The 25517-nt window shown below is 44.2% G+C and overlaps 1 protein-coding gene and 1 non-coding gene across 11 annotated transcripts in view; one reads left to right on the forward strand and one right to left on the reverse strand.

Annotated features, from left to right (window-relative positions):
• Positions 1 to 25517, forward strand: part of LOC1270888 (mpv17-like protein) — a 171894-nt gene that overhangs the window by 74876 nt on the left and 71501 nt on the right. The window contains exon 3 of one of the 10 annotated variants that reach the window (XR_009764508.1): positions 10864 to 10884. The exons of the other annotated variants lie outside the window; for them this stretch is intronic. The gene's annotated coding sequence lies outside the window, so the exon portion shown is untranslated. Of the gene's footprint in view, positions 1 to 10863; positions 10885 to 25517 lie in introns of those variants that run through there. 10 annotated transcript variants of the gene reach the window in all.
• Positions 1653 to 1724, reverse strand: Trnap-cgg (transfer RNA proline (anticodon CGG)). Its single transcript has one exon. It is a non-coding gene; the product is annotated as a tRNA-Pro (tRNA).

A 25517-nucleotide genomic window follows, 5' to 3' on the forward strand; every position in this document is an offset into this window, starting at 1 on the left:
CTTGGTGTAAGCTCATTTGGTACTCAATGCATGTTTTTCCTAGACACGTAAAGTCATGGAATGTCTTGAGAATGTTTTTTCGTGTATTGAACTCAATATTCCCCTAAGCCTAAAGACTAAACAATGACGATTGAATAAGCGATTTCATTGTAAAACATTCCACCAATTTTAAGGAGATTGTTGTTGTTCGGTTTCCGTAGACTTAACCCATAGCAGCAAGCATTGCAAGCAAACAAACAAAAACACTATCCATCCAAAGTTGGCGTACATGTCTCTCTCCCTTTTAAGTGCTTTTTGCACTGAATTTATTTCGATCGCTATCGCATCCATCAATCGATTACCGGGCAGCATAATACACGTCGTGAATGGAGCACACATTACAGGGGATTGGTCGGTCGTGGGAAGGGGTGTAGGTGAGGGTGATGGTAAGCGGCCGGGAGTTGTTATGTGTGAGCAATGCTTGACTGGGTCGTAATAAATTCACCGACCTATCTCAAGATAAACTGTCGTATATGGCGTTCATTGGAAGAGGGAGGTAGGAAAAAAAGAAAGAAACATACACAACACTCTCCCTGATACGATGAATGCAACGAATCACACCGGACGCGCACCCGCCACTGACGACGACGAGGGCATCATGAGAAATCGGAATGAAAAAAAAAGAAACACAACAATCCCAAACAACTAGCGGAATGAGCATAAACAACAACGCCGGTGCTGGGGTTGCCTGGCAACGATACGATGCGATGGTTGATGGGGCAGGATGATGTTGGAGAGCAAAACGCGAAAAGAATCACCAAAACAGAAATGAAACGAAGAACAACATCTCGCAGTCTCGGACGGACAACAAGCAGCCAACATCGTGTCTCGCGCCATGCTGCGGCTTTGGGGGGCTTGAAACGTTAAGCAACACACACACACATACTCTCGGGCACATAGTAACACATGCTGACACACAACGCAGACCACTGGTGGCGTAGTGGACGGAGTGAATAGAAGTAAAGGGGCTGGTGGTAGGGTGATGATGAGCGGTGAGGGGCGAGGACAGGTCGAGATCAAATTAAGGCAGATATGTGTTAATCGTCGTTAATGGTTAATGGGGGTAATTTTATTTCCATTCTTCGACGACGCCACCGTTGTCTTTATCGTGAGACGGTGGAAAATGTAAGGGATTGTAAGAGAAAGAGAGAGACAGAGAACAGTATATACTGTTCGTGTGTAAAAGGGAAAGCAGAGAAACCCGATAATAAAATGACAGTAAAATGGTTAGAAAATTTGCTTCTGTTGCCGCATTTACAATAATTTTAAACTTCCCATGCTGAGTTACCGTTTTTTTGTGCGCTCCTTTTTAACCTTTTCATTATTTGGATTGTTTCGCCATCTGGTAAAATATTGCGCTTTTGTAAGTGGTTTCAGAAAACTGCGGGTAATAAAATCCAATTAGGTTACACGAAATACCAAAAAAGAAGACAAGCTTACAAATAATATTTAATGGTAATTTGTTCGAAGGATAATCATTGTTAAATGCTATGGCTATTAAATGTTTCAAAAATTATTTAGTGAAAAGAAAATGGGTACTAACCCACCAGACCAACAAAGGATTACGTGCTTGAAAAATAAAAGACGATTGCCAACAAAAAGAATCCATCAGCGGGCTCGTCCGGGAATTGAACCCGGGACCTCTCGCACCCGAAGCGAGAATCATACCCCTAGACCAACGAGCCGGTCGAGTGGTGCGGCTCTTATTATGCTACAGAAATCAAGGCAACATACACAGCTGCACAATTCGAACGTCATACTAAAAGAGAAAGTACAAATCAAAGTATAATTGGAATTAAAGTCAAGTCTGCATTCGTGGTACGAAAAAATACAACGCCATCCATGCTTTTCTAATGTCTGGAATGAATTTCGAAGTCCATACCATTGCGTATTGTTTACAATTCGCAACGTGTTGTTAGATACTGTGGGACCAGATGTTGATTGTTGTGCAGCATCATGCACAAGAGTTGATTTAATCTCTCCGATATTTCTATTTCCACGAACATCCACGTATTAAAGTATCGTTGTGATTGCCAACTGTGCAAATTCGCAGAATCCGTCTTTGCAATCCGGAGTTTTGAATTATGTTTGGATGAAAACTTTTCAGTAGAATTGAAAATATTATGTTTCTAGTTTTTACCGATAGAACACTGTTTTCTGTTTTCTGACGTGTCCCCCCGGGTTGGAACTGCAGACTCAATAGACCGGAATGGAGGGGAAGTCCAACGAATGGAATGAAATGGCGCTTCTTTGTTTTCGACGCTTGAAAAAGTAGAATGTCACAAACATCCAAAGCATATCTTTGTCGAGCATAGTTCTGGGAACGAGGACGATATAAAGGATGAATCTTTTATAACTTTGCTGCGAGCCGATTAAACATTCATGGCGGAATAAAAATGTATTTTCAATGGAACTTTCGTTCTGCAGGGTAGCGATAGGGATTTGAAAAGCTTTGAAATTCTAGTCTACACGTGACAAACGTGTTGTTTATCTAGCAATGGTTCGCTGTAGCTTGATTTTCATTGAATATTTCGCTGTGTAAAGTTTAAACGTAAGCATGTTTAGTTTATGTAATATATGACAATCTTTCTACTTTCAATTCGTTTATTAAATGTATTCTATTACAACTTTTTCGCATGGTTTTGCGAATTACTCCTCGTCCCGACCAATCAACGAAGGGGTAACAAACTTTTGCAACAAAAATGCCATTCACAATGAATATGGTGAGTTGTAATAGCAGCGTAGGGGAAAGGCCATTATTACAATGTCGCACGAAACTTACAACAGGTTCTGTTCGGTGGGTTAATGTTTTTCGATGACAATGCTCGACACTTATCGACCGGCACACGGAGGAGCATCTCTGTCCGCTGCGGGCGTGTGCCCGGGCAACCAGACTCACCCGGTGTCAAGTGCGCACTCGTTTGATGGATCTGGTGGGACCGGCTGACAGAGGCAACCAGAGCAGCGAAACCAGTGTGCCATTAAACTGACAGATGTTACGGTCGGTAATTAATCCACGTCCCGAGCAGAGAACGATAATTACAATTTTGTGCTGAAATGTGCGCATCGTGTTGTTCTTGTCGCCGGGGTCGGAAAACCATCATATATCCTGTCGAGAAGCCTGGGGGCTTTCGGCCCTTCGACACACACACACACAGCACTGGTCGGTATCGTGTCCCGGTCAATGTTCAGTGTTTCACTGGTTTGAAGTGCAACCAAGCACTGGTTGAGGGAGCGGGCCAGGGATTTTTTTTTCGGTGGGTAATAATTTCTGCTTTCAATGATTCTGAACATTCCCAGTTCGTTTTGATTGAGGCAATTACCTGCAACCGGTTCCTGGCGGGCGTCTGTCACTTTTCGATCGTTCGGAGGGCTCTTTGACGTGCTTTCCAACGGTGGTTGTCATCATCAGGTGAGGAGGTGATGATTTTAAATCGGGTCGGGTGATAGCTTACACAATTTGTCAGGTTTGCTTTATTCGTTATCAAAGGAGTTAGGAAAGCAAAAGCAATTTATTTTATTCATGATATTAAAAACAGATCTTTTTGGCTATACGCCGGAACATGTACAAAACACAAGCAAGTAATGATAGCAACTCACTCCTCACTTGTACCAAAGTGGCATTATTTTTTGCCAACGCACGCCAAATGCGCTTGTTCAGCGTCATGTTCAGTGTGCCAATGTTTACCCCGCGAAACTTCAGCTTTGATGAGTACTTCATGGTGTAGGTAAGGATACGTGTGCAAATAGTTTTAAATCGACCCCTCAAACAGTCAACATCCGGGCGGAGCGTAAACTCAATCCAGTACGACGAATCAAACCCGTGCAGAATAATTTCCCCTTCCGAAAAGCATGCGTAAAATTCCATCCTTGCAAAGAACAGCGAAGGTATAAACTGGATATCACTGGCACAGTCTACCATTTCTATCGTGACAGTGGGTTTCGTTCGCTTCACGCAACTAATTAAGCAGCCCGACGATAAGGGAGGAATGTGGATGTCCATGTACCCGAGCAATGGAGAGCTGATATGCGTCACCTTGCTGCAGAACTCGAAAGGTTTGTACTGCATCAGGAAGGTACCGTTCGTCGATTCCGGGTCGCATAACTTTTCGGTCTGGAGCGAGAGATCTATCACCGTGAACACTATCAGAATAGTATAGAACATCGTGAGTGTGTCCCACTACCGACTGGCATTCGTTAAGTAGATGTTAGTTTGATTTATAGAGAGCATAGACTGATGTCCTTGTGTCGTGTGAGGTGTGTGTCTCTGGGGTGTAATTTTGTAAGTACCAAAAAGCACTTAAATTGCTGGATCGATTGTCTGACTTGATTTCAAAAATAGTGTTATAAGCATTAGAAGCATTGCTGAGAATGAGTATAGTGATAATAAAATGTCATGCAATTTTATCCCAGCTCACGTGTTATACGCGTTACCCGACATTAATCTTTTTCAAGACGGTTGAGGATTTTTGTTATGCTTTCTATTGGTTGATATAAACAGTTTTTGGAGTATTACGTACACAGGAATAAATAATTGGATATTTGTTTAATGGTCTTTTATTGTTCAAATGGCTTTTTTGATACATGAGGAAAATATGATATATACATGTACAGAAACAACAAAACAAGTACTGATATTTTCAGATTACTACATAAGCATCTAGCTCGGTTATTAGCGACTTCGTATGCGTATGGCTTCCAACTCGCTTTGTTGATGTTAAACTTGCTAACACCGATTGCAATGTGATTAAGCTCCGTATCGTAACTTGTGTAGTATGTTTTATAATACCGGAATATGATCATACACGACTCTGGCCGCTTGTGGCGCAAACAGTTTAAATCTGGCGTTAGCGTAAACTCGATGAAACGAATCGTATTATCCGCTCGCAGTATAATTTCTTCGTCCGTGTAACAGGTGAAAAATGTCATGTCGCTCAGCGTGATTGGAAAGTGCATCAATTCATCCTCACCGTTGCAATTGTATAATTCAATCCTAACTGCATCGGCAGTTCTGTTGACACAACCGACTGTGCACCCGAGACGGCCGGGTTGCACATACGAGACGTAAAGGGTAGAACGCGAAACGCGAAGGTTGGACACCTTACCACAAACGGCAAATGGTTTGAATTGGGCGACAGGCCACCCGCCCAGATACTGGCGCAGACAGCAAAGGTCCCACATCGTTTCCGTGCCGGAACAAAGCACCAGTGTGCCGGAGATAAGGGTAAGGAAGAATGGTAGCTTCATTACTCTGTAGCAATTGGTGATGTACTGAGCAAGTAGCGAATAAGCTGGAGAAGTTTATACCGTCGGAAGGAAGCATATCTTCAGAGGCATATCTCAAGGGATCGATTAGGAAATAAGTGCTGTAAGACAGTTCGCGTAATCCCTACGTAATAGTTAAACGTATAATATCTGCATTGTTATATGCATGAGAGCCTCAACAATGAAGTCTTGATGTAAATGGACAGCTTGTGTACCTTACTTTTGGTGAATATTTCAATCAGATTTAAAATTCTTTCACTAAAAATTATAAAGGCCGGGCTACATTGATCGTACTCGCAAGTGTAATTTCGATTTTCACTAGCGCATCTGGCGGCGGCTGACTGAAGCATTTTGCCAAAAAATTTGTAGCCGCTTCAGAAAATATGTTATTTTTCCTTGTTTTTTACTTAAACTGGTCTGGAAAAGCTATGCAATTGATAGATAAATATGTTGTGCAAGTATTTCAGCCATTTTCGCATCAAAAAACGATGAAAAAACAACTTATTTTTGAGATCCGGCATGACCATTCCCTCGATGACCAAAAAAAGCTTCCACCAGTCGCCGCCAGATGCGCTAGTGAAAATCAAAATTATACTACGGAGTACGGTCAATGTAGCCCGGCCTTAAGGTTTTATATTTTAAAGTAATTTCTGTATTTATTGCGTTGAGAATACTGTTTTTGTTTACGCGTGTGTATGCTTGACGCATCGAAATACACAAAACATCAAACTTATGACCATCATTACATCCGAAAAGTGTCTTAATTTTAGTGCATTATTTCTTAAACCCATTTTCCAAATGTTTTTGTTGACGCCGAGGTCCATGTTACCTTTTGCCCGGAATTGTCTGAGCTCGTCCAGCGATTCAAACTGCATTTCATACTTCGTTATACGTATGCAAACAACGTTCGCACGTTGTAGACAGGTAAGGTTCGGCTTGAGGTGTAGCTCGATCCGCAGCTTTCCGTGCTGCCCTCTGGTAACAAACAGTTCATCCGTGTAGTCCACCATGAACTCCATGTCAGTTAAACTGATCGGCAGGGTGAAGGAGTCCGCACCCTTGCCGCACGCATAGATGCCGATGCGGAATGCGTCATTCGTTTTGTTCACACAGCCGATAGCGCACTGTGATTCGTTCAGGCCCACATTTGTTATGGTATTTTGAGCATCCTGCTCGGTGAAATTCGTTAAGCTGCCGCACAGGGAAAACGGGGAAAAAAACTCCACATATTGTCCGGAAAGGATGGTGCTGTACGAGACGCGACTACCTTGGTACGAGTCAGCCAAAGAGGCCGAAGATAGTAGCAACAGTGTTGGCAACAGTAGCAACTCCATTCTGGTTATTCACATTATGGAACGCTGGAAAGCACGGCAAGAGTATTATATATGCTTTTAAATGCTTCGAATACTGACCCCAGGGAATAATTTGTGTGGTACCATCGACTTTTTTTTGGTAATTGTTTCTAGTTCCCGTTTGTGACTCAGATCGAAAATTGGTATCAAAAATACTTTAATGGCAGTCATTTGAAACATTAAGTTCCGTCATCAAATCGTTAATTCAACTCTGAACTGATATCCATACAGACATGAACTACGGTTATAAGTGCGCTGCTAATGGAATAACATTATACAAGTAAAATTGCGACGTTTGAGGACGTGTTTTAGTATTTTCTGAATAAAATTACCATTTTTCGAAAACTGCTCGTCAAGCATGGGGTTTACTTTATTATGTTTTGTTTGCGGCCCAACCCGCTCAGTGCGCTTTAAGTCTGCTTCATCCAGTCGTAAGCAATACTGGGACACAATAAAAAAAAATCCTGGATGGTAATAGGATTATGCCAATAGCTCTTGACGATGGTGTTGTGTTCAGCATATCTTGGCAGCGTGGTATCATCTTCCAAGAGCAAGGGTTGGCAATCACGGATAAACTATGCACAGGGAACGGTGGTGTATAATGCTCGGCAGAATTGAGAGCTGAGTAAAATAATTTATTCAAATTACCCATAAATTATACTTTATCTTCACTAGCTTGTCCGGTGAAGCGATGCGGCTGCGCGGGATGGTAAAAACACATCCGTACAGGAATCGCAGTATCGATCGCCGTTCGTCGAGGCTGAAGGCCAGATAGTGTGCAGTAAAAGAAGTATCATGTAGAAAATGTTGTGGCCTTGCTGCCGAATCCAGTTGCTGACACATATCGATGGACGATAAAAGTGATCTATCAATAGATCAAGGGAAAGGTTCGGCATCGCATGCAGTAAACCTGGTTGGAACTAGGTGCAATAAAAGTAGCAATGAGTGTACCTTAACAACGTCTGGAACACAGAATGACAGCACGTCTCTGCATTGGATGTCCTCCTAACTAAGCCAAAGCTCGTTTACGATCCGTTTGGAGTAATCGTTCTAATAGGCACAATCGATACGTTTTCATCCCTCTTCTCTGCCACGGCGAGGATGTTGCCATCACTCTTTTATTCGGAAATGTACTCTCATTTGGCTGAGGAGAAGTCGCGCATTAATTCCTAATCCCCACCATGGCAGAGCGCAGGACGTGTGTGTGTGTGGGGAGGGACACATTTATCTCGACTGTAAACTGTGTGAGCCGCGCGATTTAGATGATGACGTTAGGTGAAGCGCACATTCTAAATGCGGTCGTTAAGGGCTAAGGTGGTTCTGGGTTTCTGGTGGGCTGGATTGATTGTTTGGAGCTGAGCTTACGTTCTTTTTTTTATTTAAACTTTAAGATACGACAGTACCTATCTATCCAGCGAGATAAAAAGCGAGATCCTAAAATGGTGCGCCTCGAACGAGTAAAGTCTTCCCAAGGGGTGGTGATTCATATCGGCGCAGAGTTTTAGTGCCTTTAATTATGTTTACGATGCTTCTCGATGGGCAATCAGCCTAGAGAAATGTTCGACGATGGATGAAAGATGAAGGTGGCGCGCGAGACTTTTCTACGGTTGGTGGTGTTTTGAGCTATATTTTATAGCGATCGTTCTACGCGTTCCTTTCCTATAGCTTTTGTGATGTGAAGCACAACCTCCAACACTAATTCGTGTGTGTTGGTGTGCGCTGCTTGAAAGGTAATTAAGTTATTGCTCGAAACCCGGCTATCATTTGCCTGTTTTTCCCTCCACTCGAAATTTATTAACGAACGTGAACGAGCGGAGAGCTGATGTCGTAAATTATGTTTAATTATCAAGCCCGCGAGTTATCAGTGGTTTTAATGGGTTTGTAAAGTTTTGCGGCAAAGCCCGGACAAAACGGCACAGGCAGCATACTTAGGTAAGGTGGCTCGCAGTAAGAACCGACCGAACCGAGAGGAAAGGTTGTCTACGTGTTGTGTTTTTGTTGGTGTGTTTGTTTGCTCCACGAAAACTAGAACACAGTCCCGACAGCAAACGAACGACAGCCATCAACACTCGGTTCCACTTTGGAAGAAAGAAACCGGTGTTGAGTAATCTCACGGGAGCACAAGATATCGGAAGATGCATCGAGAGGAAAGTGTTGTCATCTTTTATGGATGAATACTTTTTTGTCGTTGTCTCCGTTATTGTTGTTGCTGGTTTTGTTTGATACCACCTCGCCTGGAAGCGGGAAGGAAGAATAGCGAACATTTTCCATCACTCAGTGTCACGTTTTGTGCCGGCTGAACCCGGGATGGAAAGTTGTTCGGATGTTTGACTTGTTGTTGCGTTTTTTTTTGTCCCGCATCTTTCTCGTTGTCCAAGATAATGGAGATCACAGATAAAGCACGTCTGTACGGCGGGGAAGGCTTTTCTGTCATAAAAAGCGAGCAAGAAAGGTAAACAGCCTCTTACTACACTCTACACCACTCACCATTTAAGAATGGAGCAGCGGTTTCATCGAGATATGCAGCAACCCCACCACGGAACGACCCAACCACGCACCACCGCCGGGGAGAGTTTGTGCTGTACACACAGTCATCTGCCCCGTTTCTCCGTTGGTGCTGCTGGTGGTGGTGGCCGTTGTAAGCTATAAATTTATGGATTTTATAGCAATTTATATTCATTTGACTTACAATTCCGGAAAGAGGCGAACCTTGTCGGAATGGAATTTATGGTCGTTAGGGATAAGGCAGAGAAAACCGTACCCGTCTGTATACAGTGTGTGTTGTAGATGACCGACAGACGAGACCGTCCGTCCGCTTCAGCAATTTCCCAACCCCAAGGTTGCTACACAGTGGTATTGGGTAGCCGAAGGATAAAAAAGAACATCAGACATGCCACAATAGGAGAGGGTAGATGGTTGATTGGGAGCTTGAGAAGTTATGATCCCAATTTTGGGTGCAATTATGTATAATTGTAATGTTAGATGAAGATCAAAAGCGAATAGCGGAAGAACGGAAGAATCACGTTTAATGGTTGGCGGAGATGTTTTGTATCTGGCAAGTCATCTACACGTGCATTCAACGCGCGGATTTTTATTGAAATATTTTAATTAGGTCATAGGGTAAATGTACCAATAGTGGTGCAATTTGTGGTGGTACAGATGTATTTTAATGGATTTAAAGTGTCAGAAACGACAATTTCTGAATATGTCATCACATAACAGTTGGAATATGTTTTATCTTCGCAATCACAACCATTTTTACCATAAAACACATCGAATTTACGAAAAAATACATATTTTTGTGATTGCTTCGTTGTACCTATAATGGTGGTATGGTTCCTATAGTCGTCGTATTGTGTTCCTATAGTGGTGGTAAACAAAGATGCATCAAAAACGGTGTATAATATCAATGAAACTTAGTTTAGAAGCTGTTTTCGTATGAATAGCATGGATTATTGCCATAATAATGATATCTTTCGTAATTTGATCGTAAAAAATGTATGAATTTGGTTGATGAAAATATTGACTGAAGTACTGAATAACACCTGTCGTCAATCCATACTCAGAAGAGTTTGCTTGATTTGAAGTAGATTTTTCACTCAGCCAGATAAGCGAATTTTGGCCTTTGTTTCATAAATTACTTACAAAAACTAATTTTTGTTGCTTATTTTAATGAAAACAGTACGACATGTCAAAAATGTCGTCGAAAAAAATCTAAAATTAGCTGTTTTTATTGAATTTAGAACTAGGACCACTATAGGAACATGCCTGTTTAGTGTACCTATAATGGCACTATTGTAAACAACACCTAAAAATACGTAAATATGGTCAAAAGCCAATGAATTTGAATAAAACAATAACATTTCATAACAGTTATGTTGAAAAACTAGTAATTGCGTGGTTATGTGGTCATTTAGAACGTTAACAAGAATATGAGTATCGTTATGAAATCCTAAGGATTTTGGAAAAATGTAGATTCCTTTCACAAAATAATGGATTTTTCGGTCACTAAGAAACGGAATGGCCCCATTTCATTTTTAAATCCTTTGTAAAAGGCTAGAGAACATTTCACACTATCATAAAAAACTTAACTACTGTTAATTTATCGCACGAGACGCATTTTAGTGCAATACCACCACTATTGGTACTAGCACCACTATAGGTACGTTTACCCTACATTAGGTTATTGATGAACATTTGTTTTTAGTTTGTTTTTAACATTACAGCTGGATCCTTCGAATTTGATGGATTGAGGGCATAGTTCGCAGCTGGATTCAATTAATATACAATTCACTGTACTATCGCAATATAGCAAATATTATTCAATATTGCCACAGAAGGCGCTTACCAAGTACCAAACAACGAACATTTAAAATACAACACTTTAAAGACAGACACATGCTGTTGGCTTCCCTCAAAGGCGAGACGAAACTTGTTTCCAAGACGACGAAGGGAAGTGATAAAATAATAGTTCCTTTTACCAGTGCTTTCATTCACACCACCAGCTCCACACTCCCCAGCAGGTCGAAGCTGATTCGATTAAGAAATGTATTTTAAACAGGAAAAAAACCGTACAAGAATAAAGGCAACTCAGGCCAAAGGCCAAAGAATATCACACCGTGTGCACCGTGGCAATGGAGATGAAAAGAAAGTAGAAGTTATGTGATGGTGCTGCTGCTAGTGCTTGCTGTTCGCTCAATCGTCTGCCATCGTCACTTTGTGCGAGAACATCAGCACAGCACCGAATCACAATTGACGACGGCGGAAGACTGCCGGCCGGTACATAATAAAAGCATTTGATAGCCAACCAACACCAGCGGCGAGTCCGCTCTGTTGGATTCCTGCCGTAGCACTCAAAGCCATTTTGTGCGATGTCAAATGGGGGATGCTTCTTCCTAACCATAGCTCAAGAAATTTCACCAAACTAACGGACGTAGCTGTTGTGTTCCCAGGCAAGATGGTGTGGCCTGACGCTAGTGATGGAGGAGGATGTCATTGTGCCTTTTGTGCGAAATGGTTGCGAAATAAACAGTAACGTTGTTATTCAACTTTACTGTTTTGTTGTGCGGTGCTCAGCACCCTGCGAACTTTGTGTCGTCTAACATAGATGCTTGAAACCTGGACGATTGAGAAGTACCTCCAATATTTTACGCACCGGTGAGTTTGAAAATCATTTTAATATCAAGCATGCTCGGATGCGTTCGAAACACCATGGAGCTGGCCGGGAGCAGTTCTCTAACGTGCAGAGCCCGAGCATGATGACAAAAGGAATCGTTGGCATGGTGGTGGGTTAGGTTGAGTGTGTTAAACATGACGTTTTATACGTTTTTCACAGAGTGGAATGAAATTGAAGGAGTTAAAAATATATGTTAGAAATATGTACATAAGATTTTGCGAATTCTCAAAGGATAAGCAAATCAATGACCACTTCGGACACCTCAAATTATCAAATTTGGTGTAAGTTACATTACATTACATAACTGTTATATTCTATTACATTAATTTGCGATGACTTTTAACATTAGTCATCTTTGGTTTGACCACTTTGGATCATTTTATACTTCAGATTTTTACAATGTTTTACCTTAACTTTAAAAAAAAATCAGTTTTGTTAGCTATTGGGCGTAAATGTAATGGATAACATCCAGTAATGCAAAGCTACTCTGCAACAAATTACCCGAATTTCATGATCAAACTAGACAACAGAATAGCCAGTAGTTTGATGTCTGAGCTGTTGGGATTTGTCTTCATTTCATTTTATTGCTGTGCAGTCTAAACTCGTCTCGTGGTTACATCCCGATTCGAATGGAGCACCCAGTATTCTACCTGACCGTGATGCGATCAAAGATCCTGCCATATCCTGCGAACTAAACCCCTTCATTCGAAGATACCAGCTGATGCCCCGATGCGGTCTACCGCACCCTGCTGGGTTAGTAATTTCAGAGCAAAGCAGACATAAAAATCAACCATGCTGGGGGCGAATGAAATGCTAAACCAAGCCATGCACACACACACACGCAATAATAAACCCCATGATCTTAAGGGAAGAAGCTTGTTGGAACGTTTTTTTTTTGCTTTTATCCCGTCTTACTCCGCTCGTTCTGTCTCTCTGTGGTCACGATTTGGACACGTGAGACTGAATCGTCGGAGTCGAGTTGCAAAATGCAATTTCCATGCATATGAGCCTAGCACGCACGTTTGATGGTTGTTGTTTTTTAGTTCTCATCAAACTCGAAACCCCTCGACATGGCCTCTTGATCGCAATAGCTCGGTTCTTATGCAGCTTTACCCACGAATCGATGCAATAAAATGGAATATTAAATTATGCTTCAATCGAGAAGGAGTGAATCTACCATGTCCGATGGACGGAGACGTGAGATTGTGGTGGAGGGTAAGAAATGCTGCCACGGCGATGGGAACGAGAATCCGCTGACCCATGCCCGAGGGACATTCAATCAATGTTACGCCGAAAAATATGAGTTCGTCTTGTGTGCGCATGTGTTTTGATCGATAGTCATCGTACGCGAACAAGCCACAAACGGGGCCCATCACATTATCATTTAGATGTAGTCTGCTCGTGAATCAATCAAGCGCATCAAGCGCGTAGCGAATGACTGCCCTTTCCGCGAGTCACCGAGAGCTGGCCGAATCTCCAAGGGGCATCTTGCAAGATCCGCGTAACCGATTGCCAGCGATTGCTGACCCTTAAAACGCGGGCATGAGCAAGGAAGAGAAGGAAAGCGTAACACATTCTTCACATTCCTTTCGTCAGCAGCTCGTACCATCTCACTGTGTGCGCTGGGGAGGCCGTGCTGTAATTAATCCGACCGTTCGTGAGTCGTTATTTTTGGACCTCGCCATTTAATTGGGAGCCACTGGCGGTACCTGCCGTCGCCGGCATGTCGGTTTTCGCGAATGATTCATTTCAATTTCAAGAGACGGGTTCTCCCGTTGAGCTGTACCATGGCTAAAGCACAGCAACGAAATGCTTTCTTAAGTGAAGGTAATTCCTGTGTGATTGTGAGTCAGCGGTTTGTATTTTTTTTCATTGCCTTTTAAGCGGAGCAGCTTGGAAGCAGCGAATTGGATAGCTGTTCCATCCCGCACACTCATTGTTTAAGAACGGACTTTGGAACGGCACTGCTAGCTATAAGTGCAAGCAATCACAACGCAGCATTTTGCAAGAAAAATCAAACGTTTTGTGCAATACTAGTTCCTTCGCTCTATCTGTTACCGCCCATCTCGCCAGTATTGTACCGTTTAATCGGCAAAATTAAAGTTCCAATTGCAGCTCTCTGAGCGTGGGGGCAGAGAGTAAGTAGTTATCCTGCCAGCCATCGCGCATTCTCCCGGACCGACGGCAAATAGCTAGCAAGCGAAGACTCGTTAGCGAAACAAAGCCAGCAACAGCAGCAGTCAGCCGCATCATCAACTGCCGGCAATGCTGTGCGGAGGGAAATAACAACTAGCGAATTAAAGATAACACCGGCCAGATAAGCATAATTGGAACGTCCCAATTGGCAAACGCGCGGTGGGCTTTTGGAATTGGGATCGTTGAGTGGCAGAAACTCGAAGAGTTTCCAGGTAATGTGTGTGTGTGTGTGTGTGCTGGTTAAAATTTGTCTAACGAGAATGAGAGGATTTGCTGGGAGGCAACTACCAACCAACAGCTCCTCTACCATCACCACCATCAGGTGAAGTTAATTTTAATGAGTTTGGTTTACTTTTCTTTAACTGTGCTGCCGTGTTCTTGTTCGGTTGCAGCTCTACTGCTACTCAATTTATGCTGCGAAAAAGGAACGTGTGTACAAAATCGTTCTTAGTATTGCCCCGCCTGTCCAAGCTGTGAAAGTTTTCTCAAGAGCCGTTTCACACCCGTTTTATTGCCTCTTTTCACCGTTGAATGAGGCCTGTGTCCTCTCGTGCCCGTACTTTAATAGCTTCCTGTGCAATTGTAAATTTTTAACCACTTAACGACAGCTACAGAGCTTCGCCAGGTTGGCCGTCGAACGCTGTCTAGAGGGGTAGGGTTTTTCTTTGAGCGTTACGCACTACCCCACCCCGTAAGCCCACTCGGCTCGTTTTAAAGCGTGTTCCGGTTGGAGTGACGTACACAAAATTCACTGTTGAAATCATAACTTATGGGAAAGATGAAAATGTGAGCCTGTTTACTGACCTCCAACCGTCATCACCACGACCCCCATATGCAATGCAGTCGACGCGTGCCCACTCCTGGGACGTTCTGTTGTGTGGTCGGCATTTTAGCACAAGGAAACTGTGTCTCAAGTTGCACCGTGGGTAGAGAAAGAGAGAGAGAGAGAGAGAACTGCGACTGGGCGAAGGGCCACCAGCATTCCCTACCTTCCCGTTTTTTTCCGAGATCATTTTCTGGGTCGTGCTTTAAATTGCTACTTTTGGTCGCCAGGGAAGCGAAAGGGAAGCCTTCTAAATATTGCTTTGTGCCACCATCCAGTTGTGACGGGCACAAAAATCTTATTACGACCAGAAATCGTAATAAAACCATGCTCCTTCTACTCCCCTCCCCCTCACATCTCATCCCGTTCGTCTGTTGTTCTGAGGGGAAGTTATGTCTGGGTGATTGTGCACCATTACGAACGTTTATATCACGTCAATTATGCGCATACATAGCCGTGGTGCTGAGCGAACTAACCGGCTGTTCCCTGCAACCCCGCTCCCCTCACCCCATGTCCATCCATGTGTGGGTTTATGGGCGGAGGAGGGGCACCACACGATGATGATGCTCCCCTTCGCAGCACTCTCTACGTCTCTCTATTTCTGTCTCTCTCTCAGTTTGTGGCGGCCTATCTGCATCGATTCATCTATTCGTGAGTAGGTCCAATTTTCATGCTTCGTTTGGTCGCGCTGTTTCGACAGGCTCTCATTTTATGAGGTCGTTTAATGGGCTCTCCAACCCAGCCCTTCCCTGTTCCCTTTGCATCCCATTGCCCCGTTCTCGCTTCCACCGGCAGATCGGAGATAAAGGTAGTTTTGCAGTGTTTTTATTGGCCGCTTCAACCGTTAATGCGGGCGAAACGTGGGTTGGTGTGGTTGGAAGAAACAGGACTGCCGAGTAGCCCGAATTTCGGTATCACCATCATCTATATTCAAATTTTTCGCACAAAGTCTATTTTTCTGTTTTGTGCTGTGAAAGAGATAGTCGGCTGATCTCGAAATCTTTCGGTTGAAAATGAGTAGCGAAAATGAAATCGATTACGATCGTGCTCCGGGAAACCCGTACGCCATTACAGGAAGTTCAATAGTTGTTCAATACAGCATACATATATTTTGCTGTACAGCTGCTACATGTTCACAAAAAAAACCGCACAATAACTTTTGATTTGTCTATTAACAAATGCTGGTTTTGGTAGGCAGGCGCACCCCGCCTGAAGCCACTTGACAGATACTTTTTCCCTACTTTTTCGCAACCGCATTGCAATTCACTCAATTCATCGCCGTCCCACCAACCCCCGGTAGTCGCTTGAAATCGATTTCGAATGCGTCGAAATCTAAAATGGAACAAATTTCAATCTCGCCATTTCGAGCGAGCGCCAAAAATTGATAACGCTTGAGTGAAGCATCCAATAGCAGCGCCAAAATGGGAAGGAAATGAAAGTCCTCGCTCGCCGTGCCACCACTACACCCTCTCATGCCTCTTGCAAAGGAAGGAAGCCGGCATGGGGGAGAGTGAACAAAATTGAGATTATTTTCAAATTTGATTTCCTACCGCACAATGCCACCCACTTTCTCACTTGCCCCAGTCCTTGCATTCCTCCTCCCGAAATGTTGGGGCATGATTTTGATGCTGACATTTCGAAAAGTCACCCTCTATCCTCTGGCGCACCCTAGCAATCTTCCGTTCTCGGGAAATTCAAGCCGCCAGAATACCAAAAGCTCAAACGTTTATGCCATCCCTTTCCCGGCAACAGGCAACGAACCGGTGGCACCTTCCCCCACCACCCGGTGGCCGTGAAATGGGAAATCAAACGGAGAAAGAAACCTGCTGATGGTTGCCGGAGCCCAAACACATACCCATTGGCAAAGGTAAAAGTACAGGAAGAGAAATTAAAACACTGTTTAATTAAATCAAATGGCTTTTAATTTGAAACAAACAATTCTCACTTTTTGACCCTTTTTTCCGTTGTGGTTGTTGTTGTTTGGTCGCGTAAGGTTCTCGGTTCTTCTTTGGCCCGGAAAATAGAGGGTGGCCATCTCCTTCTTACGCCCAAACTACTACACTGACTCAGCGGTGGAAGGTGACGTAACGAGACAGCGAAACGGCCGACCAAAGCAAACCGGCCGTGGACAAAGTGGAACCGAGCGAGTGAGGACCCCTCACACGGATCGGCTTGAGACGGTGGCGGTGACGACGACGAGACGGTCTCACAAACAGAAGAAGGTGATGTTTTATTGACGGCGTTTGGCGTTTAGCCGCTGCCGCCGTCGGGTCCGAAATCTCTTCTGAAATTACGTTTCTTCCACTGTTGAGGAGCGGAGAGGAAATGGAGGTGTTCGTGGCGGGCGACTTTCAAATTGCTGGTGCTTCTTGTTTTCGGCCTATGATGCCGGTCGTTTGATCTATCTGCGCGTTTGTGGTGCGTCTCTGCGCCTGCGAGCTGCGGAGATCAATCGGTCTTTCGGCTGGGACCCAATCAACGCCCTCTGATTAATATCGCATTTGCGGCCGAATCTGTCATCTGTGTTGCTGCTGCGTTGCGTGAATGACAACCAGGGCGAGGTGACCGTTGGGGCAGTAGTGGTTAAAATTACAGCCATGCGTGAATGAAAAATTAATTGGTGGTTGTGAAAAAACGCAGCTGTAGAATAATTGCCGGGAAGGAAGCGAGCGGGTTTTATGTTTTAATTGCTAAAATATTTTTAAAACGCTTATGACAAAACCAATCCCCAACCGAGCACAGCAGTAATAAATGCGAACTTTGCAAAATTTTAATCTTCTTCCATCAACGGTGCAGCATTAATTAAAGCCACAGTCGAAGGCAAATGTGCAAATGATGCAACAAACTCGAAACGATCATCCGGCATTAAATAATAAATTTTCATCTCCCTGTGCTCTCCCTGCTGCTGCTGCACTGCGGTTCTATCAACTCATGTCTCCGTCACAACAAAGTTGTCTTCAGAGTCCGACGGAAGATCTCTCCGACGAAAATAAAAGCATGAAGAAGATGATGCCAAGATGCAACCCGAAAGATGAGAAGAGTGCAAGTCGAAGCAACAACACAAAAAAAAACCCGGGACCGGTAGCTAAAGTCCGGTAGCAAAAGCAATTCAAGCGGTGTGTGAGAAAAGCAAGATGCCTTTTACCTCATTCTGGGAGCCCGAGAAGAAGCAGTGGAAGATCTTTCATCGTTTCTTTTGGCCTTTTTTCTTCTCTTGCTGCTTCTACTGCTGCTGCTGCCGTTGCTCATCTGAATTTGTCTGAACCCGTTTCGTTGTATCGAAGATCTCCTTCGTCACACGGCTTATCCGCTGGCGGTGGGATAGGTTAGTTTGTTTTGGCCCTCTTCATGCACTCCCAGCACTCGTGGGAGTTCACCTGTCGCCGACCAGCCCTCGCGCGAGCGTTCGTCGCCTTTCCATACCGTTAATTATCGATCGCTTTTTCGTTGTGCCCGTCTAGCGCTCTTTCTCTTCAGATTCACCCATGGAAGTCACCACCCTGCGAAAAGCGGAGGCCCATAGACTGCGCGCGTGTTTGCTGCTACCACACACACATATGTGTGACCCATTAATATTGACCATCAAGCAGTTTGCTATTAATGCTCTCTACTGTTATTGTTATTGTTATTGCGTGTATGATGTCATGTTCGTTTCAAGCGGAACTTCACTTCGGAGTTTGTTTGGCTCCGGGGATGGATTGCGGGAGTGGCGGCAGCAATAAAGTCCATCATATCGCTTAACACACACGTGCGCGCGCGCGGAGGAATGGCCGTCCGGTCATCGGTTGCGCTCAGTCGTCATTTATAATTAAAAACTTAATTTCTTCTTCAAACGCAAACGCACCGTGGCCTTCCCCACGGACAGCTCGTGTGTCTCCCTCCGGTCGGCGCCGCCGGATTGTGAAGGGAAAAAGTTTTAATTGATAGGCACCATCGCCGGGGCAAATGGACGGAAACGAATTGCGTAGTCTCGGCACTGGGAGGAGGAGCAAGAGAAGCAGGCCAGTCAGCAGAAATTATCATCCATACATTGTTAGGGGGAAGAGAAGGCGAAATTTGGACGAGCGATAGCCTGCGGACGAGACGGAAAAAGAAGGCGATGGTGGTGCATATAAAAATAACAGAATCGAACCAAACTTTGCCCGAGTTTTTCGACTGCCGCAACGTGCAGGTTCTCGAAGTTTTTCACACCACCTTTCCCCCGTTCGTTCGCATTTTTATAACCCTGCCAAGTGGCACCGGAACCCTGGTGCTGGTGATACTCCAGAGCCAAAAAGATCCAAACGGGGTGGAACGATTTCATCGGCAAAGAGACTCCTCCACTCCCTGACGCTCGGCAGCACCACCGACGCAAAGGTACTTCATTTCTCGATTCATTTGGAATTCCACTTAAATTTTCCAGCTCTAATTATAGTTTGGAACATTTTCCGCCCCGGCCCGGTTTAGCGCGGACTGCATTCATTCCCTCTGCGTGTTCCGTTCGATTCGGTGGAGTTTGGGTTCGGTTCTTTGGGGCCTGTATGAACCTACCGGAAATGAGATTTGTGGTGTCGACTGAAAGTTTCACCGTTTGCAACAGCAGTGTTGCTGCTGCTGTGCGGAGTACTAATTGGACGTGAGACGTGTCCGGGGCGCTCAAGGACACGCTGCGAGACCCGCGGCTGACGAAGGGAAGGTGGGCAAACTTTCTTCGAAACAACCCTGACAGCTGGTTGTAAGTTTTTGGATTTTTCAATGTAAAGTTTTAGGTCACAACCTGTGTGCCGTCTCGTTCTTGAGCCGTTGATGTTCGGGATAAAGAAAGAATGAAATTCGCCACACTGTCGATGAGGAGGAACAATTTGTTTGGTAATTGTAAACCACGCGGCGCGCACTTGACGCTATCCGTGATGTGGATCGGAAATGCTCTGGTGGCTTCGGAAGAAACTTCCATTTTGTTTTGGAACCCATTCCTGAGACAGCAGTGTTCAAGAACCCATTTCCACTTGTTTTTACAATGCTTAAATCACCCCGATGATCGAGTATGTTTAAGTGTACATTGAATTGGAATATTGAAACTTCAAGTTCAAGCAGTCACCGAGATACTAAAAACCCCCTGCTACCGGACTTTCTCATTCCAAACAAGTGTCACGTTTGCGTTCGAGATGTTTGCGGGATTACTCGGGTGTTATGTTCGATCGCTTCCCCGCTGCGCTTTTGTTAATCTAATTTTCGAAGCATTAAATTCAACATCCTGAGCATGATTTATTGTTTTTCCAGCTGCCACCTTGGCAAGCAGTTCGCTGCTGCCACACTTCGGCCGCCAGTCGAATAACCCTTCTGAACGTGACATTTTTTTTCTCACCCCTTCGCATTGCTCGTTTGTTGGAATCGTCATCGCGGTTGTGTGTCACGCAGAAGTGCTGGTGGTGATGCAATTACTTCTAAAAGGCACCGCTGACAGCGGGGGAATGCTGGCAGGCGAATCAATTTATCAAAACTTTGTAGCTTCTATTTCTCCCTTCATAGCAGTGGCTGAGTTGAGAGTTGGAGTGGTTCAAACTGTGGACGTACTTAGAAAATAAAAAAAAAATCACACATAAACCACACGATGGCGAAGGTTCGACGTGTCACTGGCTGTGCGTGTTCATTCGTTTTAGCGTTTGTTTTCGTTGCTTGACATACGCTCGGATACATTGGCTAAGTGCTAAACATACCCTGTGTATGCGTCTGTGCGTTGGGCTATGTTCTAAGAGCTGATATGGTAGAGGTTCTTCGCTTTCCCTTTGCTTCCTTCCAGTACACTCTGAGCAAACAGACACAGGACGTGTCTGAAATGAAAGCGCAAAGCGAGAACAGTGAAGCGCGCTCCGAGGTTACTTCCGATGATTTATCTTGAAGGATTTATGCTTTTACGGCACACATACACTCATACACACACAGACATAGAACCGCTTTGGTACGGTTGGCTCTCGCCCACAAACCGAAATTCGCCTTCGATCGATCGAAAGCGGAATGAAAGGCACAACTCGTAACAAGACGTTAAAACAAGACGATCGATCGTTGTAAATCGATCGGGGTTACCCTCCACCATTGCTCGCCCATTCATCTTGTCAGGTTGGTGCGTTTTTCACTTACCCAACATCCAGCAGAAGCGGTTACCGGGCGGTGGCTCAAGTTTCGTCACGGGTTTGGCACGGTCTGTGGTAGGGGAAGGCAAACAAAATGAAGCATGAATCTCTTGCACGGAGCAAGAGCAAGAGAATCTTCAACACAAACTTCACGGCGCGGTTTTTTTTGCGATGGCTTCCCATCAGACGGAGAAGGCAGGAGCGTGTCTCCCACACATTGGAAGTTCGCCGCTCCGCCGGCAAAGCCACTAGAGCCGGAAGAGAAACAATAAAAGTCGATCGTAAAAGTCGTCTATAAAATATTTCCCTTACTGTAGGCGAACGTGAGGAAAACTTTGTGGTTCGCTCGCCGGCAACAAAACTCGGTTCAGCTTGCGCTGCTGCCGAGCTCTGTTCTGTTGCCGTTGGTTTTTCCTGTTTTATTTTGTATCACAGCAGAGTGGAGCAGCAGGCAACCAATGGTATGGGGATCGGGAGCTGCTCCCGCACAAACGGTGCCACCAGAAACGGTAGCGATAAATTATCTAACGGCGGGGCTCCGAAACGAACCACTGCCAACACGGGGCAGTGCGTTTTTCCATGTCTGCTAGTTGCTAGCGCCACCGTTGGGCAAGTTAAATTGCTTGCACATACACACATATACACCAGCCCCTAATGCCGGGACCACCTCGGTCGGTGCACGCGCGCTGGACAGTACACGAAATGGTCATTAGAAGGGTTTGCATCCGGTCGGTGGTGGTTCTGTAATGCGCCTTCCTTCCTTGTCCCGTTCTTTAACGATGTTTAAAACTTAAACGCGCTACTGTCGCGGTCTGACTAACAGCAATCCGGCAATATGGTCCGAGTTCTGACTTTGCTAGTGATATTTCTTTTTGTCAAACTGGGGCGTTTAAAAGTACGAAAGGTAATTGTAAGAATGAGAAAAAAAACTAATGTTGGAGTTTTTTAGGTTCGAATGACTGTCCAAAAAACGCGTTCAGTCATTTTCAGTGTGCAAGGGAAATATTTACGATGTTGCTCTCATTAATTACCAAGCTCATTTATCAACTGCACCGGTACAGGTGGACTTGGGGGCTGTGTTTTGTGGAGAGCTTCTTTCGCTTGGAAGTTCTTTCAGCTTTTGGTAGTTTCAGTTAATGTTACACACTCACATTATGACTCTTAATTAAATGGGAGTTGTTAATCAGAAGGACAAAATGGTAGTTAGCATTAAAATGAAAATTATGCGTGTTTATTTGTTACATCGTATGCTGTCGCCTTTTCTATCATCAGAAACAGCCATGTGTGAAAATGACTTTACAGGCTAGGTCGACGCCACTTGAATGTAGTATGGTTATGGCTTCGGTAACCGAAGAACTTTTCTTTGTGACTGTTTCTCCATGGGATTTTCATGATAAGTACTGGACTCTTATTTATAACATTGGTCTTGCAATCTTACTACTGTTAACATTGCATTTTTGAATTATTTATTTATGTAGCCAAGTAATATATATATTGATGCAATTAAAATTTCGAAACTGTCGTATAAACTACGGTATCATAACCGCGGAAATGTGCAATTTTGCTTTTGAAATTTCAATGTAGTAATTGTGTCTTGTGTATCATGATCGAATATTGTAGAAGTATTATCTCGTTGCTAGAGCGCCTATGATTCCTTTCACAGGGATTGATATTCAGGATTTATTGACAGACCTCCCTGCGCGAATTGTAAAATGGTTTTCGGTATTATTGTATTTGTTTTACATATTGCGCTATGTATTAATGTGTATGAAAAAGAAACCTGTAGTATCATCACTTCCTTATTTTATATAAGATCTTCCTTCGTATTAATTTTGTATCCTACCGATCGCAGAACTTTTTGCAAAAGGTTAACCTCATATGAGTTGGTTCAAATAAGTGGAGTTACAGAAGGAAAGTATACAAGTGTGAGTTGTTGAATAAAAAAAAACGAGTAAGATATACTCACATTTTGTCTAATTGAATAACAATACGTAGCCATTGAAGCACATGTAATAGATGCACTATGTACACAATTGTTACAATAAGTCACAGGTTTTAACAATTTCTTTTATGAGCATTATCGTGTAGCTTGGTTTCTTCAAGAATTGTAAATTTTTGATGTAATATAATGCTATTAAAAAGGGTTACTGAACAAATCATGCGCACCAAGGGATTTGTTGATCTTGAAAGTAATATTATTTTATACATTACAAAATACTGTTTGAAGTTCAAATTGCATCTGTGTGAATGCCTATACCAGCACATTGTAATTGCAACCCGAAATAAAAACCAAAAACCATTCCTTTCCAAAAACTCTAAAACCGACTGTTAACAAAATCCAAACCAAGGGCCAATCCAGCACGATTTATGTACGAGGGCCAATAAATCTTTATGGTATGACAAGTAGAAATTCTTAATTGTTCCGTTAGTGCTGTGTTTCGTGCCATTGGGTGCAGGTTTGGTGTTTCATTTATCATCTTTTTTCTACCTTCCGTTCGTTCTCATCGGGTTCGTTTGCCAAGCGAATTACCACCGCCAGGTAAGTCCTTGCTCGACTCCCCGCGATACCGTTCCACGCTTCGAGTCGCAACGCGTTGAGTGTAGTGGCCGGAAATTGAATTTATCCATAGTTACTCGATTCCATGCCATAGCGATGACGAGCCCGTCAGAAAAAAAGTGATGGTGCAATGTTGCCCTGTACTGCAATAAACCGCAATATCGTATTACTACAACCATTCCGCAGGCGGGCACGCACGCACACTCGTCGCCGCGCACTCAACTTCCGGCGTTCGCGTTTTTAATGGCACCAATAAACAGACGGATTCGTTATCTGCCACCACAACACCGGCTGGCGGACGGGGCAAAGGGAGGTAAAGAGGTGGGATCTCCAGTATTGACTCACCTTTGCCCGCTGAGCGCATCGAAATGCTCGTGCCTACATTTTTTCCCCTCGGGTCGGTGCTATTGATCCCGGTGGAGCGCGCACAGTGTGGAAGGCACCCGCGGACCGGTAATGATTTCCCGAACCGCCACGTAATCCCGCTATTTACTGCTCCAATTTTTACTCTCCTCCCTCAGCGTCAAATTCAATCCAAATAAAACTGTTTCCATTTCTCGTTTATTGATGAGCTGCGGACTTGCTGCGTTGCTGCGGTAAGCGGTGGCGCAACGGCTGAAGGTGCGCTTGTAAACAGTACAACGGCACGACTGCATCGACAACTGCGCAAACATTATAAGGCAGCAAAATGTTTTGCAAATTATTTGACCACTGCCGTGGGGCTTTTGTTTGGGAATTGCACCACATAGGGGTGGAATGGAAAAACAATCGTTAGAGGAAATAATAAAAGTACGCAATACATTTCACATTGTTGCTGCAATCGTAAATAGTGCATAGAACCATTCCAAGTCATCATAACAGGTTTTACGAAAATCCTACTCATGGAAAGGAAACAGTAAATTATCATATTTAAGCAATCGCTTACGCACACGTTTGCTCACACAAAACGAGTAAAAAAACGAAAGAAAACAAAATCGTCCAACGACGGCAGTTCCGGACGTTTATTTGCATTCGCGTAATAACGTTACCGTTTCCGATTTGCTCGTCTGTTTACCGATACGATTACGCGATTACGAAAGGCGGTTAAAGAACTAGCCCCTCTCGAACCGTTGCCTGCCTTTCTGTAATGGTGTATTGTAACGTTAGAAAAGTCGTTCTTTTCCTCGTCGGTCTTTTGACTAGTTATGATCGCTTAGGACGACGCGTCTGCCATCGGTTGTCATCAGTTGTTCCAATAAAGCACCTAGCAGCTACGAGGTCCCCCGTCGCTTGTTACTGTGTCCTGGATGATGCAAAATAACCATCCCTACCATTCTGCTATCGACAAACGACAAATCGGTCACCGGCGCTGTTGTTTGTCCGGAAACACGGGGGTCGTCAGCGGGCGTGCGCTGGCTGCAGAGCCGAACCCACCAACAACAACAGTGTGGCGTAATACGATTTAATATGACATCCATGATTTATTACGGTTCACTTACTCGCTCTCTGGCTGTTCTGTTTTGCTGGTGGTGGGGTTCTGCATGTTAAACTACGCCAGGCTGCTGCCTTGTCACCCCTTTTCACTGTACGCTCTATCTCCGGTGAGCCAAAGTGCATCGAACGCGTACGGGTCGAAGTATGAACGCACCACCGCCAACCATCATCATCTTGCTCTCGTTCCGGATTGAAAGCCGTGATTAGTAGGAAGCACGGCTGTGCCTAATTAGTTACAATTAGAATTCTTATCATACTTTGGACCTATACGCAACGGGTACGCTCTAACGGGTAATGCGTTCTCGTCACGGACCGTTCCTTCTGTGGCACAACGTTTTGAGTCGAACCACAACACAGTCGCAAGGCCGCGAACAGCAAGGATATGTGTGTGTGTGCTGTTTGTGCGTCTTCTTCGATTCGAGGGGTGTTGTAGGGCGGTGATTGACGCAATCCTAAGGGGTTGTAGTTTTGTTTTCTTTTGTGTGTGTGTGTGTGCATCATTTCTGTTGGCACGCGGATGTGAGGG

Source organism: Anopheles gambiae, chromosome 2, assembly GCF_943734735.2.
Source record: "Anopheles gambiae chromosome 2, idAnoGambNW_F1_1, whole genome shotgun sequence".
Lineage (NCBI taxonomy): Eukaryota > Metazoa > Arthropoda > Insecta > Diptera > Culicidae > Anopheles > Anopheles gambiae.